Raw genomic sequence first — 18,848 nt, 5'->3', positions numbered from 1 at the left:
GTATATTTCTATCACTAACTACGTTAGGAAGATCATTATTCATTCAAATTTATTTTTACTAAGTGGAAATACTTGTATAAGCTGACTGTTATCAGTTGATCAAAAAACAGACAGCTATGTAATATGATACATATATAACTGCATTTTCAAAGAAAACACAGGACTACATTGGCAAAACCAGTACAAATTCCATTGCATAATGAGTTCTAGGTACTCCTATCCTTCTAATATCTAAAAACTTTAACAAAGATATCATTTATGTGTTTAAGGTCCCTTGTGAATATAAACATACAAACTGTTTTAACTTGGTTTTAAATTTGTAACTACTTGGAATTTTGCATTTCCACACAGCTGCTAATTTTCAGAGAAAAATCCTAGTCATTTCAAGCCACTGAACATGATAATAGCAAAAATGAGATTGATCATTAACTCTGGTAACTGCCTTAGCCTTCATATTAGGCTTTTAGTTAACCAAATGAATTAATGACTCAACTCTTTTAAAGAATTATTACTTAATTCAATCTGTGCGATCTTGTGAACAAATCCAAAATTCAACTATCACCTCTATGCAGATAACTTCCAAATCTACATCACTAACCTTGACCTCTCTCGGGTTCCAGACTCATATTTTCACATGCCTCTTCTTCATAATTTGACTTTACATCAGGAAAGTTTTGGGCACCCCCCCATCTCTAGTCCCCAAATACAAGAAATTCCGTATCTCTGCAATGCCTTCATAATTCTTTTTGTCAATTCCAACCTATTCTCTCTAACAATCTTCTTCAATCTCTCACTGCTGCTTATCTAAAACAATTTTGTAGTCTAGCTAATCCTTCGCTTGTGCTTAAACATTGGTGTTCCGGGGTTCAGAAATTTTATATACATGTCTGTATATAGACCTTTGTTGGATATATGATTTTCAAATACTTTCCGGGTTGTGGCTTGCATTTTCATTTCTCAACACTTAACAGCATCTTTTGAACAGAAAACATTTCTCCTTTTGATGAAGTCTAATTTGTCGATTTTTTCTTTTATATTTATGATTTTTGTATCTTAAAAAAATTCCCTTTAACCCACTATCACTAAAATGTCTATTTTTTTCTAGAAATTTTATAGTTTTAGCTCTTACTTTAGCTCTACGAACCATTCTCAATTTCTTATATAGTGTAATGTAGAGACAGAGATCCTTCCTTCCTTCCTTCCTTCCTTCCTTTCTCTCTCTCTCTCTCTCTCTCTCTTTCATTTTGCATGTGGTTATCCAGTGATTTCATGCTAAAGGATTCAAACAAGGAAAATACGTGGTCTGATAGTTATTTTAAGAAGGCCACTCTATCAGGTCTTTAAATGATAAAGTGAAACTCCTTAGCAAGGAAGAAAAAAGCTTCTAGGACATAGCTCCTGTCTGCACTTACTACTATCCATTGCTTTTGCTTAGACCTGACTTCCTTATTTCCTGCTTCCATAATGACTCACTGCTTTCCCCCCATCACTTATTTTTCACCTTGATTATGCCTCCTTGGATTAAAGGAAAAAGACAATGATGACAGAGAATATGAAGATGGAAGAAAAAGAACCATTAATAGATCGAAAAAGAAAGAATAGTTTAGGATGGATTTAGAATACAAGTGATAGATTACTTGAGAAGAAAGAATGATGCATCATCTCCTCTAATATCTACCGCTTCTCCTTCATTTGTTTTTATTACTCTTGGTATTTCTCCAGATCCAAAAAGCACTACTTCTCAGTAGCTAGAGAGTAACCAGGCCTCATCTTAGCCTTACATCGCCTTTGGTAGCATTCTAAATTTTGTTTCTAGAATCTTACATTTTATAATTTCAAGAGAAGCCCTAATGAATGATATTCTTTGAAATGAATTGATTACTCCAATAAGTATCTGCACATAGAAGTCAAATTTTTCAGGAAAATTATTTGTCAGTGCTTGAGAAATCAAGACAATGTACAGCAATCAATGGGCCACTCCAAATTGTCCCTCATTACAGGTGTTGCTGTAGTCATTTCAAATGACATGGGAGTTCAGTTGTGTGTTCTTACTACATACTACTTAGTAAGGCTTCCGTGATTGATGCATCCATTGCATTTTAACTTACTGAAAACCACTCACAAGAAAACAGTTTTGCCCATACCCTTGTAACACTCAGGTAACAACTTTATGACCAGATGGAAAGGAGCTTCTTCTTTCTTACACTTTGGAAGCATTAAAGAGATGATTTCTAATCTGCCCCCTCTGCCACAGCCATATGCTCTGAAATGCAAGCTAGAGGGGCAGATGTATAATCTGGGAAATGATCCAAATTCATGACCTCTTAGGAGCCAAGGGTATTGTGTGTGCAATGCCAGCCCTGCATGCCATGCCCAGAAATTCTAATTCATAGAAACAAAGTATGAAAAGGCACAAAGAAAGAATAAGAAAAGTAAATGGAAGTCAGTCACTACAGGCAACGAACACATCATCTGTTTTTCTAAAGCTGACCAACCCAGTACTTTCATTTCAGGGAACAAATGGAGTTTCCTTGATCCTTGTAGGCTCCGATAGAAAAGACAGCTCTTCAGTAGTAGGACTGTGAGCTGATGTCATCCAAATTTTCATATCATTCCCTTGGCCAATCTCATCCTCTACTCGATGGCAACGTGAGTCTTGTATAATGGATAGGTTACATAAAAATTCTGTGAAAGTATCAGAATTTCTGGTCTTCAGAAAGAAGAAAAAAACAAAGAGCATTTGGTGCAAAAGGAGAACATATGGGAGGGCAGCTTTTATTAGAATGAACAGGGCTGGTTTTGATTTGTTTTAGTACCTAAAGGACCTATCAAACAGCCTTCTCATATACTACTCTCTGGGTGTGGTCATGACAAAAAAATTCCATCTGAAGGGCATTCCGGGGGTTCAGAAAGAATTCTAATTAATATCTGATCCATGGTCTATGGAGGCAGTGACAACAAATAGCCAGATAAGCCTCTCCTTCCCCATTTTATGGCAGGGTACGTTATAATCTGATAAAAGCTCCTTTGTGAACCCTATTTTATTTCTTCCTAGAACAATGAATCATTATAAGAATCTCTAGACAGAGTAATAAACCATAGCTTGTAACTACAAACATAACCAGAACTCTTTATTATGTGGCTCTTATTGAAGGGAATTTTCCATTTCAAACTTTCTCAGCATATTGTGGACATACCCCCACTGTATTCCTATGCTAGGTGGCTTTCCATATATTTATTTCTAAGGAATATTTGAAGTTGGCTTGTTTTGTCAAAAGTAATCCAGACCCAGTAATATAAAACCATATCTGGCTTAATGTGTGTTCTAATCTGCATTGAACTCAACTGTTCATTTGAATTCAGCCATTTACAAAAGATAACCATTCATTCATTCATTCATTCATTCATTCATTCATTCAGCAAGCAACTACTGGACTCTAGGCTTCTGCTTCCAGTAATGTATCAATTCCCCAAATTCTGATAATAAAAATACAAACGGATCTTAGATAAATTAAATGCATTTAACTGCATTGCTTAGCTCATAGGAAATTAAGAGAATTACTTAAGCAAAGTCACTCAACAAATAAAAATTAACGAATAAAAAACCAAGAGTGAATGACGCTATGTAACCAAACTTTTATGTTAAGACTGCCCTTCAAGTGAACGCTGATACCAGGAATCTGAAGCAAGGGGAAGTGGTACGAAGGGGATATCTTGGAGGATCTGGGAGAAAGAGTCAAATGTAGGAGAGTTAAAGCAATGACCCTCAAAAGGATCTACCATTTTGGTAGAAGAGTGTACTGAGTAACCTCCTGTCCTGAATACACTTTCCTCAGCAAAGCGAATCCAAGAAAATCTGCCTTGAGTCTGGTTTAAATAAGAAAAATGCAATTAAAAGTATCACTATTCTCTTTAAGAATTTACAACCACAGGGTTGTCCTCTTAGAGGTATGAAATCAAATTTATTTTCTCCCAATTAATTAAGCTGTCAGCCAAGAAATTATATGAAAGTGGTCCGAGGCTAGTAGTGCTTTGCTAGTACCCCAAAAGAAGTGAATCGAAATCTTCTCTGGAGAAAAGTACATGCAAATCAGATTCCTCAAGATCCTCACATGTCCAATCCAAACAAATATGACATCCCAGACAGAAATCAGCAAATTCATAAAAAAAAAAGTCACCACGAATGAGAGTCAGCAGAAACACGAAAGAGATTTAGACACCAAGTTGGGATTAGAAGATAGGTGTGTAACAATTCCCTCCAACTAAGCACAGAATCAAGGAGACACAAAATGCGAAGTAGTGTTTTTAGGAGACACAGCTGAAAAGTAAGGTCTAAGGTACAGCCGGTAAGCATTCCACAAGGAGAAGACAGAATGGGAAAGAGGCATATTAACAGACATAGTTTCCCAGAAGTGATGGAAAACATTAATATGCAGCCAGAGGAGACACTCCATCTACCAAGAATGATAATATAAAGAAATCGACGGCAAGACCTAGACTGTAGTGAAAGTGAACATCAAAGACAAAGAGAATTTAAAAGTATCCAGAGAGAAAAGACTGATGACCAGCAAAGAGATGTCAATTAGACCAGTGGCCGACTTTCCACAGAAGCCAGAAGCCAGCAGAACAGCAGTGAACCGTCAGGCTAATACCATACACTTAACATGACTAATTGTCAAGGACAAGACATTTTCCTAAAACAGCAGAGTGTAATCAATAGACCATCATTAAAGGAGTATCTTAAAGGGCATACTTCAGAAAAGAAAAAAAAAAGACCCCAAAAGGAAGGTTTGAAATACGAGGAAGGACAATAAGAAAAGAAACTGGCAAATATATGGGTAAGTTGGAACAAACACTAAATACGTAGAACGTTTATTTTATTTTTTTAAAGTGTTTTTCTTTTTTCTTTTTTTTGGGGGGGGGGAGACAGAAAGAGACAGAGAGAGCGCAAGTGGGGGAGAGGCATAGAGAGAGGAAGAGAGAGAATCCTAAGGAGGCTCCATACTGCCAGGATAGAGCCCAATGCAGGGCTCGAACCCACGAAGCTGTGAGACCATGATCTGAGCTGAAACCAAGAATCAGACATTTAACCAACTGAGGCACCCAGGCACCCCAAAATACATGGAACATTTAAATTAATATATAACCTGTTATATCAAAAACTAAGAAAGGAAGTGGAAAATGGTATAGGTATGGGAGAGGGTACAGAGTGCTAAATTATTCTAAGTGCCTTGTACTGTATGGGAAAAGAATTTAGTGTGGACTGTTTTATATTTTGTTAAGTATGCATGAATAAAAGGTGGTGCATAGTTGCCAAATCAATATAAGAAAAAAGTGGGACAAAACAAAATAGGATTTCATCCTTGGAGGATAAGAAAGGAGAAAAGGAGACATTAAGAGGGGGCTGAAATATAAAAATAAGATGATAAACCTAATCTAAATATGCTGGTGATCTCAATAAATGTAAATGGCGGAACTCCCAGTCACAATTCAGCCCACCAGACCCAACAGAGGAACAAAACCCAGCTATTTGTTAGGAAAATACATGCCCATAAAGAACATGGGAAGTTTAAGAGTAAAAATACGCAAAAGACGTATCAAGAGAAAGACTTAGCAAACACCAAGGACACCTGCTCTGTGCCAGATTTGCTCTTGGACTGGGGTTCAAGGTCTCTGCCCTTGTAGAGCTTAACATTCTAGAGGGAGGGGAGATAGGCAGTTACACACACACACACGCACGCACACACTACAGCATGTAATAAGTGATATTAGGAAATAAACAGAGGAAGCAATAGAATTCTACTGACTTATTTTCTATTTTAGATGGGGTGGTCAGAGAAGGTATCTTTGAGGAAACAACATCTGACCTAAGAACTGAATAAGAAAAAAACAGCCATGCGAAGTGTAGGGATATCATTCTGAGCAGAGGGAATACATGTGCAAAGGGCCTGGAAAGAGAGTAAGTTAGCCTGCTCCAGAGACAGAAAGTAGGCAGGTCAGGCCAAGTATCTTGAAGGAGGAGGCAGCAGTGGGGATGAGGTCAGAGAGGTAGGCAAGGCAAATGAAGATGGGCTTTGGGGGTCATGGTAGGAAATCGGGATTTTTTTCTATGAATGATGAAAAGCCACTGGAGAATTCTAAGCATTTGAGGGACATGATTTGATTCATGTTTTTCAAAGATCCCTTGGCTCCTATCAGAGCTGAAATGTAGAGAGAGCAGAAGAGGATGGGTGAGGAGGCTCCCGAAGGCCTGAGGTGATTGTGGCTTGGGCAAGGGTGGGAAGGAAAGCTTTGGGAGGTATTCCCATGGGGCCAACCTGACTTCCTGCTGGATTAATGTCACAGGTAAAGAAACGAGCAAAGTCAAGGCTGACTCTGCATTTGGTCAGGCTTTTTCCAGGCTCACATGGAAGGGGGCCACTGTATCTGTTGTGTTTCCTTCTCAGATAAGATGGCTTGTGGGAGGAATATTTGAAAATATAATTCAAGTTTAACTTGATTAAGACTTATCATGGCAAACCATAAGAAACTCTTAAACTGAAGGTTGCGGGAGGGGAGGTGGGGGGGGACAGGCTAAAGAGGTGATGGGCATTAAGGAGGGCACTTGTTGGCATGAGCACTGGGTGTTATATGTAAGTGATGAATCACTGGGTTCTACTACTGAAACCAATACTATACTGTATGTTAACTAACTGAACTTAAATAAATTCTTTAAAAAGTTATCATGCTAAGAAAGAGTTGAAGGTTTGGACATTTCTTTTGCAGAAGAAGCCAGTGTTCAACCAGAATTAAGGTGTTTGCATGTGGACAGGAAACGGGACCCAGACTGTGAGTATCATGTGGCCTCAAGGCCTCAGAGTGAACACGCTTTTCTCAAACTAAGTTTTTGTTTGATCTTTGCAAAAAGCATGCTGATGGAAACATGAAATTGGTCAGCATTGCCTAAACTTCAGCAATTTGTGTCACCGTTCCATAATATTTTTGCCATGTTCACGTACCATGTTACATTTCCTTACCAATAGTCTTTAAAATCTCACAGTCTTTATGTAAAATCATATTTTACAAAAACACGTAGCACTCCCATAAATGGAAAAACTGTTTTGCTAGTGTATACTCATAGAGATACATACTTTTACAAAATGGAAAGTACTTGCCCATATAAATCATTACAAGAGTTCGTGGACCACTGGATCACTACACCAACCAATAGCATTTTCTCTGAGGTCTGTCAGTATAGCAAGTAAAAAGCCTCGGTCATCAGTTGGACACCAAAACTTCTAAATAACTCCCTGATGGCATATCATGATATTTTACAAAACTATCTGCTTTTTCTTTCCTGTGTGTGTGTGTGTGTGTGTGTGTGTGTGTGTGTGTGTGTGAGACTTGCCTGGTTTAAGAAGGTATACACCCTTTTTTGGTTATTATTATTTTAACTGACTGGTTAATAAAAGGGTTTTTGTTCAAAAGGTAATTTTAAACAGCTTTGTTGTTTGATGGGGTGGAATTTATAGGTTGTTTTGTGTGGATGTGTGGTTTCTAATTATCAATAGAGTGGGAATCAATTTGCATTTGCTTACTTTAGCAAGGAGAAGTAATCTAGGTTGCTTTCGGTTTTCTCTGTCATTTTTACATACTCATCATTAGTCCTCTTATAATTCTGCTTTTATTGGACACAGTTGGGCATCATGAGCCTTTAAAAAAGACCTTTTTTTTTTTTGTACATGGCATTGTGTGGGTGCCTCACTGAATAAATTACAAGGACTTAAGTTACTACCTTCTAGGATACCAAAAATTGACAGGGGGTTAAAATTCTCTTAGGTATGTTTTTCATTGGCCCTCTCTCCAGCAACCTATAAATGAGGCATCTCGCGGTAAAGCTCCTTTCTATTCCCTTTGCCCCAAAATACTTCTGGGCCCCAAGGAGGCTTCCAGCATGACTCGGGGATCCAGCCTCTCCCTCCCAGAAACCATCCTTTCTCCTGTGGTTCTTCTGTGCATACTCTGTGACAGTCCCTATGCTAAATCCTCCCATTTGTATAACATTTCTGTTAGTAGATTCAGCCTGTGCAGTCTTACAATGTTTAAAAATGGTTTTATTTTTTAAATCCATAAATTATTCATTATCTAATTTGTACATAAACTCAGTCTCAATGTAAAAATTCAGATGCTGTAGATAAAGCAGAAGTTTCCCTTGTCCCTCAAACTCAGGCTCCTTCCTCTTGGTAAAGGTAACCCTTGTTACTTTTTCTATGTATTTGCATTTATACTTAAGTACATGCAATTTTCACCGTTTGTTGCTACTAAGCCGTAAGCACCTTAGTGGTCAAATCTGTATTCTACACGACTTTGTATCTGTAGTACCTGGCACAGTGTGTGACACATGGAAGGCATTCATTAAATACTGGTTTAATAAATGAGTTATCTTTGGTTACTCCCCTTTATGTGGTAGATAATCAGATTCTGCCCGTATAAGAAAAGGTGGGCTGTGGGATTATTAATGATGTCAAGGAGCCACAACTACTGATCAAAGGAGATTGAACACAGCCTGAGGGAGATCTTGGGGGCTGACCAGCTATGGAACAGAAGTGTGAGTTAAACCAAAATAGACTGAGAGTAGTCAAATAATATAAAAGCAGAGCCTAAAGACACCTGAAGTTACATAAGAGGTTAACCTTCTCTCCCAGAAGAGACCCTTGCCTGAGGGTGGTAGGGAAAGTTTCTCAGGAGAGTTCAGCTGAAGCTCTGAGGGGTGAAAGAGCAAGATAAGGTCTGATGACGAAAGAGAGTATCTCTGTGAGTCTGGAACATGCATGATGAGGCCGATGGGTCAAGTGGCAAGAGACAAGCCTGGAAGGGCAGGCCATGAGAAGGTGATGGAGGGCATGATATGACTTGCTACAGATGCTGAAATTCGTTGCTGCCACAGAGCCTAAATACACGAATGAATGAGTGTCTCATAAGTAGGCAATACTCTTCTTGAAATCCTCATTGGGGCACCTGGGTGGCTCAGTTGGTTAAGCGTGTGACTTCGGCCAAGGTCATGATCTCGCGAATCGTGAGTTCCAGCCGCGCATCGGGCTCTGTGCTGACAGCTCGGAGCCTGGAGCCCGATTCAGATTCTCTGTCTCCTGCTCTCTCTTCCCCTCCCTGCTCATGCTCTGTCTCTCTCCGTCTCTCAAAAATAAATAAATGTTCAAAAAAATATGAAATACACATTTTTAATGCTTTTCTTTCTTGCCTGCATAAAGCAATTTTCATTCATGAACCTCAAATGTGTATGCATATAAATACACACAATTCATCTAATATAAAGTCATACTGACATTATCAAAATCAATATACACTAAGTGATTCTCACTATTAGTTGGCAATTTATCAGATATTAAAGACAAAATCTAGGCTTTGGCATATTATATTATGCAACATAGATTCAGTGGTCTATCTTCAAATGGGCAGGAGCTCATCTTCAAATTTCCCAGGTTGGGTTTTAAACCTGTCCTTGCAATACACCCTTTGGCTGATTTTTAGTGAGAAAACTTAAGAATTAAAGCCATTGCTAGAATAACCACATAGGCATTCAGTTAACACTGGCAGACTAGATTTTTTCACCAAAGTTGAAAATAAAAGGTCTTACAAGCAGGTAGCTTACAATCCCTCCAGGTCATCGAAGTCAGAGAGTCTCCGTCTTTTTCTCCACAACAAATTTACACATAAAACCCTTTCCTTAGAAGAGTGATTTTAAATTCTAGATCTCAATGTAAACTTTCCTAAAATAATGATGTAGGAACTGAAAAGCCTTATAGCTCTTTCCGACTATGCTGTTCACGAGGGGCTGCCATTATTTAAAGCTGGTAAGCATTTTCCAGTGATGTTATTGAAATAGTTTCATTGCAAAAAAGTTCACTGAAGACATCCTAAAGCTAACCATAAGGGAAAGAGGACGGAAGCAAGGCTCATATTGTAGGTTCAGATTTATAGGTACTATGTTTTTAGAGACTGTGATTTGCTTTTGCCCACAGTACATCCAAATTCATACAGTAACTGTCTGACTAATGATGGCATTTTTGTGTACTTTTTATGTGTCCTTCTGTTTTCTGTGGCTCCTACTATTGCTCCTTGCCAGTTGCAGAGCTAATCCAAAGTTGGGTACAGATAGCTCAGCCCACAGTACAGTTCTGATGTCAAACATTCACTTTGTATTTATCAACCATCATGTAATCAGCTAATAACATTTTTCGCCGCAGATGTTCATTCTAGCATTTAGAAACACTATTAGAATTGTCAGTTCCAAACCACTGTTTCTAAATGTACAAGACACATATTCCCCATGGATGGTGAAGTTTGAGAGTTCAGCCACATTTGAAGAACTTGACATATATAGAAATACGCTCTTCTCCTTGTAAAATTACTTTTCGCTTGTTCAAACAACTCAAAACATTTTAGAAACTGTAAATTTTCTAAATCAGCACACACTTAAGCATACTAAATTTTATCTCCAAAGACAGACTGTCATATTCTGAACAACAAGGGAGACAGGATAACAAAGAATTTTGTTATTGAGAATTTTGTAATGTGAATATGAATATTTAAGGGGCATAGGGAAAAATAAGTACCAAAATATACCACATCAACAAATGTGCACTGGTGCTCAAATAAAATAATTTGTCCTGTGCATGCATATGCATATATATATATATATATATATATATATATATATATATGAAAAAGAAATATAACACAATTAAAGTAAAAAATGTAATAAAGAGCAACTACAAATAAACACAGATTTTGTGACAGTCTGTATAAATTTGGAATGAAACATGAAATTTTGTATATAGAAGCGTATTCAATTCTGGTGGGTTTCAATGTCAGAAGCTTAAAGGAAAAATGACTAGTCTTGTGCCAAATTAGTCTTTCTGTTACCCATGCTGAATTTGGGGAAATTTTGAGAAGTTTAATGATAGTTTAGGTTATTAAATCAGGCAAAACTGGTAGCAATGATATATGAATTCACAAAGCAAGAGATTGCTGAAATGTAGATTGACAGATCTGAGCCTCAGTTCTGTCATTGACCAGCTGGGCCTTTGGTGCGGGTGACTTTCCTTCTCTAGGCCTCAATCTACCCTTTAAAAAACTTGACATACTAGAGATATATACTGCTCCACTTGGTTTTAACATTCTATTATTCCACCACAAATGGAGAGTTGAAAATCTAACTGAAAGAGATAAATTGCATTTTAATTCAGGGAACAACTGTAGCTCATCTGCAACCCAACCCTTGAATGCAGCATGCACGTGCATGTGTAAATATATTTCTTCATAGCTGTCTATTCAATTTTGCTTCGATGGCTTAAACACATTTCAACATAGGTTACCTACTATCTAAAGTGTTTCGCATATTCTTGGCCAGCTATGACCAACCCTGTAATGCCAACATGTAGACTTGGACACCATCGGGAAGATGAGACCGTTAACAGCATTTGTTTGTTTGTTTGTTTGTTTGTTTATTTATTTGAGATAGAGGGAGAGGCAGAGAGACAGAGAGAAAGGGAGGGAGGGAGGTGGGGGAGGGGGGGGAGAGAGAGAGAGAGAGAGAGAGAGAGAGAGAGAGAGAGAGAAAGAGAGGGAGGAAGAGAATTCTAAGCAGGCTCCACACTCAGCATGGAGCCTGACACAGGGCTCCATCTTACGACTGTGGAATCATGACCTGAACTGAAACCAAGACTCAGACTGTTAACTGACTGAACCACCCAGGGACCCAAGACAATCAACAACCTTAATTTCTCAACCCCACTACCTACAAATTTATCTATGCTACATACACTTTGCTACTTACATATGCTACTTTCCCTATAATCTTGGCCCATCCTCTTCAGGGCCAACTGCTCTAAAACCACAGTCTTAATCCTATGCCTTTAACACTTTCCTCTTTCTTATTTCTTCATTCTCTCACAGCATCTCTTTCCTCTCAGTCTACAAACATGGTTCGGTGTTTCTTGTTGATAACAAAGAGTAGAGGAATCAAAACAACTTAACTTCTCTAGATACATCTCTTTTCTTTCTCTTAATGTTAACTTTCTGGAAAGATCACCTGTGCTTCTTTCTACCTCCCATTGCTCCTCAAGGCATGCCACTTTATTCTCTCTTGTCTGTCAAAACTCCCTCTCTGCTCTCTTGTCTGTCAAAACTCCCTCCACTGAAATGATAACTAATGGCCATCTCTCAATTTCCAAACCTAGTGCAACTTGGGCATCTTCTCAAAACTTCTCTAACCTTGGGACCATTTCCTCCTGGAAATGTTCACCTCCTTGTTCTTCAGAGATATTATCTGTCTATAGGATATAATTCATCCAGGCCATCACTGAGTCTAAACTGACCAAAGCCTTCACTGAAAAGTGAAGATCAATCCTCTTGGCAACTGCAAAACTATCAAAACAAACCGGGCCCATCACATCTGCCATCCTCAGTCATTTCCCAAGAGGAGAAACCCCTGGTCATCCATTGCCCTCTGGGCTGCCACCTTACACCACTCTGGCCATATTCCCATGTGATTCATGGTCCCACTCTCCCCTCCATCCCAGACTCCTCCATTTGCCTTCTTGAGTTCCCACTATCCTTCTATGGTTGACAAGATGCTGTTCACTTTCAACCTGTTCTCTAAAAATTTCCCTGCCTTAGTTGAAATCTACCTCTCCACTAAGAAATCTACTTCCCTTACAACCCTCATTCTCACCCATATCATGCTGGTCAGGGTTGGGAGGGGGCTCAATGACGTCTTTACTTCTCATTTCCACTTTCAAGTACAATGGTCACCTATGCGCATATAAAATCCCTACTCCTTCCCAGCTCATACCACCCTGCCATACTTCCCTCTACTCCTGCCTCTCATTCTACTCTACTACCTTCACTCTCATGTGACTTAATACTCCACAGCTCTGGCACATATGGGTTTCCTCTCTATCTACCCTATTTCCATCTTATCATTCTTGTTATCAAAAATACTTTCCTAAGCAAACCACTGTTCCAAGGAGAATAAGAGGCATGCATAAAACCAGGGCCTACATTGTAGGTTGGAGCTAAGCCCAGCGAAACACTTCTGAGATCAGCAATTCCCAGCCCACATGAAGATAGGTGATCAAGAAACGTTTGCTGTTGACTTTGTCATGCAGCATAGTTATAGCAATAGCTGGATGATACACTGAGAATCAAATTGGATCTTCTTCCTCACTCACCAAGTTTAATTAAAAAACCCTCACAAACTCAAAGCTCTATTTCCTAAATATGTTTAATTTCCTTTCCATTTCCATTGTGATTCACTTGAACTTATGTCCACACTATCTCTTATGTGGACTCTTGCAATGATCTCTTAATTATTGTCCTTGACTTTTTGTTTTTCTTTTTGTCCTTCAAGTCACCACAGCAAAGTAATAGTAGTAAAATATAAAACTGGCCAATCCCCTTCTTTAATAGGTTTCAATTCTCTGAGCCTGTAGGATAACATTCACATTTTTCCATTTGATAAGAATTCTGCATGATCTAATCTCTGCTTACTGGCTCAACCTTGTATCTGTTACTCTCCACTTTGCATTTGTGACACACTGAAATCCTTATAGTTTCATGAACATACCACGATGTTTCAAATTGTCATAACTTTCCATATGCTTGAAATGTGTTAGCTTATTGACCTTTTTTATTTCTCAAACTTCTATTTATCTTTCAGATCCTGCCATGGAAGCATTTCCTTACTGAAACATGACAGCCATCCCCCAATCCCAAGCAGAATCAAGCAATATTTCCTGTGAGACTTCTGCATTGTACTCTTTAGCACAGACGTACCAAACCAATATTTAATTAGGCATTTATATGTCTTTTTCCCCTACCATTTCATAAAAAAAATTTTCTAAGACAGAGACCATGTCTTATGTCATTTCCTATCTCAGGTACTTGATATAACACCTGTCACAGAATGGGCACTTAATAAACATGAGTAGAACTGAAATAATTAATTTTGAAATTTGATTTGTAAAAATATGTAGACTATCTACTCATGAAATTCAGAGATGCACACACCTGCACCATATCTGAGTAGCAAAGACTCTAACCGCATTTCTAAGAAGGCTGACAGATTTATTTCTAATTCCATTTGATTCATTGAATTTTAGAGACCAGACTATTCAGTAACCTTTTACAACATAGGAAATACCAGAGTCGCTTCATAATCAAGTTTGTATAGGAAGAATCCTATATATATTGCTATTTTTTAATAACATCCTGAATCCCATGGAAAGGTAAACCAAGCTGGAGGATGTGAGAATGTATATATTTCTCATGATGAAAGTTATATTTAACCAACATAACAAATGACCAAAGCTTAGAAATTACCTAATGAAGATTTTTGTCCAAAACTATAGCCATATAGTGTTACCTTAACCAACTAATGAGGAAAGAAACAGAGTTTAAGTCCACTACCTACTGACTCTAAGATTTAGGTCCTTATCAACAATAACAATAAAAAGCCATGAAAAGCAGTATCCAATTAAGACTCATGAAAAATGACCATAGCTGGTATTCCAAATTTTAAATGCATACTTTAATTTAGATAGTCTATAAAAGTATGAAATACTAAGACTCAACAAAATATATGAAATGCCACTTAATAACACATTGCTCTTGTATTAAAGGGACTATCTCATCACCTTTTGCTTTTAAGAGCTCTACTCTAGCTCTTTGGAAAGATCTAGAGATTTCTTTGGCCACACTTGAACATTCGAAATATAAAGTTTACACACAATGCATTTAGAACAGAATGTAAGGTCTGCCAAGTTGGCGACCTGCATATTAAACTTTTGGCCTTTGCCTTAAGGATACGTGTCACATGCACATTTGCTATAATTTATACACAATACATGCACATCACATGCATATTTTCTTATCCATCTCTTAACTTGGCCTAACTTTCATATAAATATGTTATAAATACAAATAATTTATATCTACATACACGCATACACACATGTAGGGAAACAGAGGAAAAAATGATCAGATCAGATGTCTCTCCCATGCTCACTGAGTTACAATAGTCTGTTAGAGAAATTATACTTATGGTATTCCTTGTTCAGCTGGAGTTTACCAAAGGTAAGCAATAATTCATGGGCTATCTTGATGTGTGTGTCATGTCTTCCAACTAGAACTGTATTCTTCTCAGTTCCTGGGACTGAAGTGTTAGGCACATGCTGGTGGAAAATCAACTGGCCAGAGCACAGGTTTTACTGCACGGTATCTGGGTTCATAACCTAACCCATACTAGTTACCGGCTGAGAGAGCAAGTATTTAAATGCCCTGAGCTTCAGCCTCCTTACCAGTAAAATGTAAGATATCAAATACTTACTGGCTTCAAGGCACCTATACAGAGATATCCCCTTAGACTGTTAATGAATATTTGCTCATTAATTGATAAACTTATCTCAGAGAAGGTCTGGACTTACTGCCAACCGTTACTTTTACAGACTTGCCTGTTTTACAGCTATATAGACAGGTGTTTGAGAATGTAAGAAATTAAAATAGAAATAGGAAAGCTTTTTAGTCCATTTTGCTAATTAATATGTCAGAGCTCATAAAGAAGAACTCATCGGCTTTCTTCAGTACTGCATCATCTTAAAGAGCTGGGTCAGCAAAGATCTCTGCAGACAGTCAATACATATTAAAACAGTTCCAAGCAGTAAATCAAAACAAAAAAAAAAAATTAAGACAGAGTAAAAAAAAAAGTAAAATTTATAAGTCCTTTCTGTCGGAATGTTGAGGAGCATTAAACTATCAGTTTAGGTGTCAGCTCAGAATGTAGGGCGCAGGGAAGGAAAGATTGCCTTCTCAGACATAGTTTACGAGACTGTGTACAGTCAAAATTAAGGTATAATTTTAAAAAAAGCTACGCCAAACTTGATGTCATTTTCTTCGGATTCTAATGTTCCTTAGAGTATTTAAATCATCAAAAAAAATGGTTTTCATTGCTTTTGCTGAAGTTTCTTTAACCGTCTGCATTTACTAACATTTGGGTTTCATCAGAATTCAATGAACAAGATAAGGGGAAAAGTGAAAGACACCTTTTTGACTTTTAAGGCTCTCTGAAACTTGTGATTTTTCTTAAAGGAACCAATTACAAGGCATTTTGTTCTTAATCTGTCTGAGATGTCTCACCATTCCATAGACATTGACACCTCTTATACATGGAGGAAGACCATACAAGATCAACCACAGAATCATCCTGCCAGCTTCCTAGCTAAGGTCTGAAATACATGCACTCAGGGGAAACCCCTGAGGCAAAATGCAGAAAAAATCTCAAGAATACTGAATTGAATCCAGAAGGAGTGAGGGCACACTACATTTTGGGCCAAAAATGTTAGAATGATTTATCTTACCTGAGCCTTTGATTTGATCAGAGTTCTGAAGAATCAACCATTTAAAGCTTAAGCCCGGGAAAGGATGCCAAAAATATTGTCACAAATTTGGGAGGTACCCAAGGTAGACCAACAGATGGAACTTGGCACGAAATGGCTCTCTACACTCTCCGTAGCTGACTCAGAAGAAATTTTAACTCCAATGAATTTATTAAAATGTTGAATATCATCCCAAATAAGAGGATGGATGATAGATTTAGGGCAGCACATACAACTTAATTTAACTTCCTGATGGTCTTGGATAGTATGAAAGCTGCCCACATTTCTATAATTAAAAAGAGACACAGGGAGATACTCTCTCTTTTTAGCAAAAGAGATAATCACCTTTTTTACTTAAATATGCTGGAGAAAAAGATTTAAGGGAGAGAAAGGTGAAACAAAAAGACACCAAATGATCTCTTTAAACACTGGCGAGACAAGTATGATCATGGAACATTAGACATTATAATCCAACTAGTAACTTGCTTAGCGGTCACAGACTGTAGCAGAATGAGACTTCAGTTATACATTAGGTGCATTTTGAAAATGATTTTGTAACTCAAAGACATTACCAGAATCAAAAGGACCCTTAATCTTTCACTGTCACTGCCACGACCGCCACCAAAGCCTCCCCAGAAACTGCTCTGCATGCATGTGGCACACACAGGGGAGCGGCATTTTACGCGAGGAATGAGTTTTTGAGAATCACTATACATTCAAGACCAATTTTCCAAAGGAAATAAATGTAAAAAGTGGGGGAGGTTATATTCTTGGAGGATATAAATTTATAACCTTAGTTGCAGATTTTCCTTTAATGTGGCTTTGTATTTTCTCAGAACTGTGTCTAATGTTTTAGAGTCCGTCTTAATGTTAGAGACATTAACTGTCTCACTTAATCTAACTCTAGACTGAATAGTATTAGGCGATTGTCTCTCTGCTGTGTTTTCTCTGTTTTCTGGTTGTTCTCAGCATTTGCACTGATGTCACAGATGGCCAATGAAAAGCTCAGTGATGCTGTGAGAGGGCACACGAGTACTCAGAAGTGTAAAATAGTGAATGTTGTATGAGCAACTCATTAGTGACCAGAAATCTTTAAAACACCCAATGTATTTAAGCATCATGGTTCACACGGTCTAAAGACTGTTGGTACTATTTTTATCAACCAGCTGGAGTAAAGCTGCCATGTGGAGCTTACAATTAACCTACCTGACAGATTTTAAATTATGCCACTTTTGTCATTTCTTTTTTAATTTGGAAGTTATTTCAAGTTTTGAACTTAGGGTAATTCTTTATTAATATGTTTTATATCATACTATACAAAGACATATTCAATTTACTAAAATACTGTAGCAATTTACTACATTGCAATTTATTAAATTCAATTTACTAAAATACTGAATTACTAAGATGTTCTCATTTAAAAAGAGTGGCAGTGACTTTTAGTTACTGGCTAACAGGAATTTTTTAGGAAATTAAGTAAGATCAGAGTAAGATTTGATTTTCTGGAAAAAAGCCAGGAAGTTTATTTGCTCATTTTCAAAAACCAAACTGATAAAGTCTTAAAAATTGATTTTTTTTTTTTTTTTTACCTTGAAGCCTACCCCAGTACATAAAAAGGCTTTAATCTTCAAGGGTTAATATGTGTAACAAAGCTCACTACAGCAGTACCATTTAGGATGCATTTAAGGTGAAAGTAATACAGGCCATCCTTGGGGTTCCTTGGTCATGAGAACTTCGTTTTCAGGCTCCTAAAAACACTTGTAGTAGTCGAGGATTTAATGGGCAAGGATGATGGGGAAAAGCAGCATGTTGCAGTTTATCACTTCCACAAAAATCTTTTCTTTCACAGTGATCTAACCTCTTAGGCTCTTTATTAGGAGGAGCAGAAAAGAAAACAATCTAAGAGTTGTGAACCAGCCCTTCCCTGCTGTTATCACAAGAGAATATGGAGAAAGAGGAAAAGAAACAAAAAATCATAATCTTGCCCTGGAACATGATAGAAGTAATGAAGCATCAAGGCCACTTACTGCTGGAAACATAATTAGCACATAAATGCAGGAGACACTCGGTGACAGGAAAGACTTCTTTGTTTCAGAAACAGGGTTGGGGGGGCATGTCAACAAATTGTAACCCTTCTGTTATTTGGAGTGGCAAGCCTAAGAGTAAAACGGACACTTTCTCCCAGATAATGCACCCGTAGAGGAAAGGGATCTCACTGTAGTATTTGCTAGCTTAGTAGCTTTAAGTGTTTTCAACTAACGTGAAAAAGCAAGGATGAAGGGCATAGAGACAGAAGCAGGCCACTTGCTAATGAAGGGAAAGTTTGGATTTTTGCCATGAAGGTATCACATACATAACAGAGAAAGATCCAGAAGACCCTTAGGGATCCCTGTGGACTTCCTGTAGAACCTCTAA

General features: G+C 37.8%; 1 protein-coding gene across 9 annotated transcripts in view; it reads right to left on the bottom strand.

Moving 5' to 3' along the window:
- The window catches only part of PARD3B (par-3 family cell polarity regulator beta), a 997,127-nt gene that overhangs the window by 326,035 nt on the left and 652,244 nt on the right, over nt 1-18,848 (bottom strand). The window lies entirely within an intron of this gene.

Source organism: Acinonyx jubatus, chromosome C1 (assembly GCF_027475565.1).
Source record: "Acinonyx jubatus isolate Ajub_Pintada_27869175 chromosome C1, VMU_Ajub_asm_v1.0, whole genome shotgun sequence".
Classification (NCBI taxonomy): domain Eukaryota; kingdom Metazoa; phylum Chordata; class Mammalia; order Carnivora; family Felidae; genus Acinonyx; species Acinonyx jubatus.
This window is presented reverse-complemented; position numbering and strand designations above follow the sequence as displayed.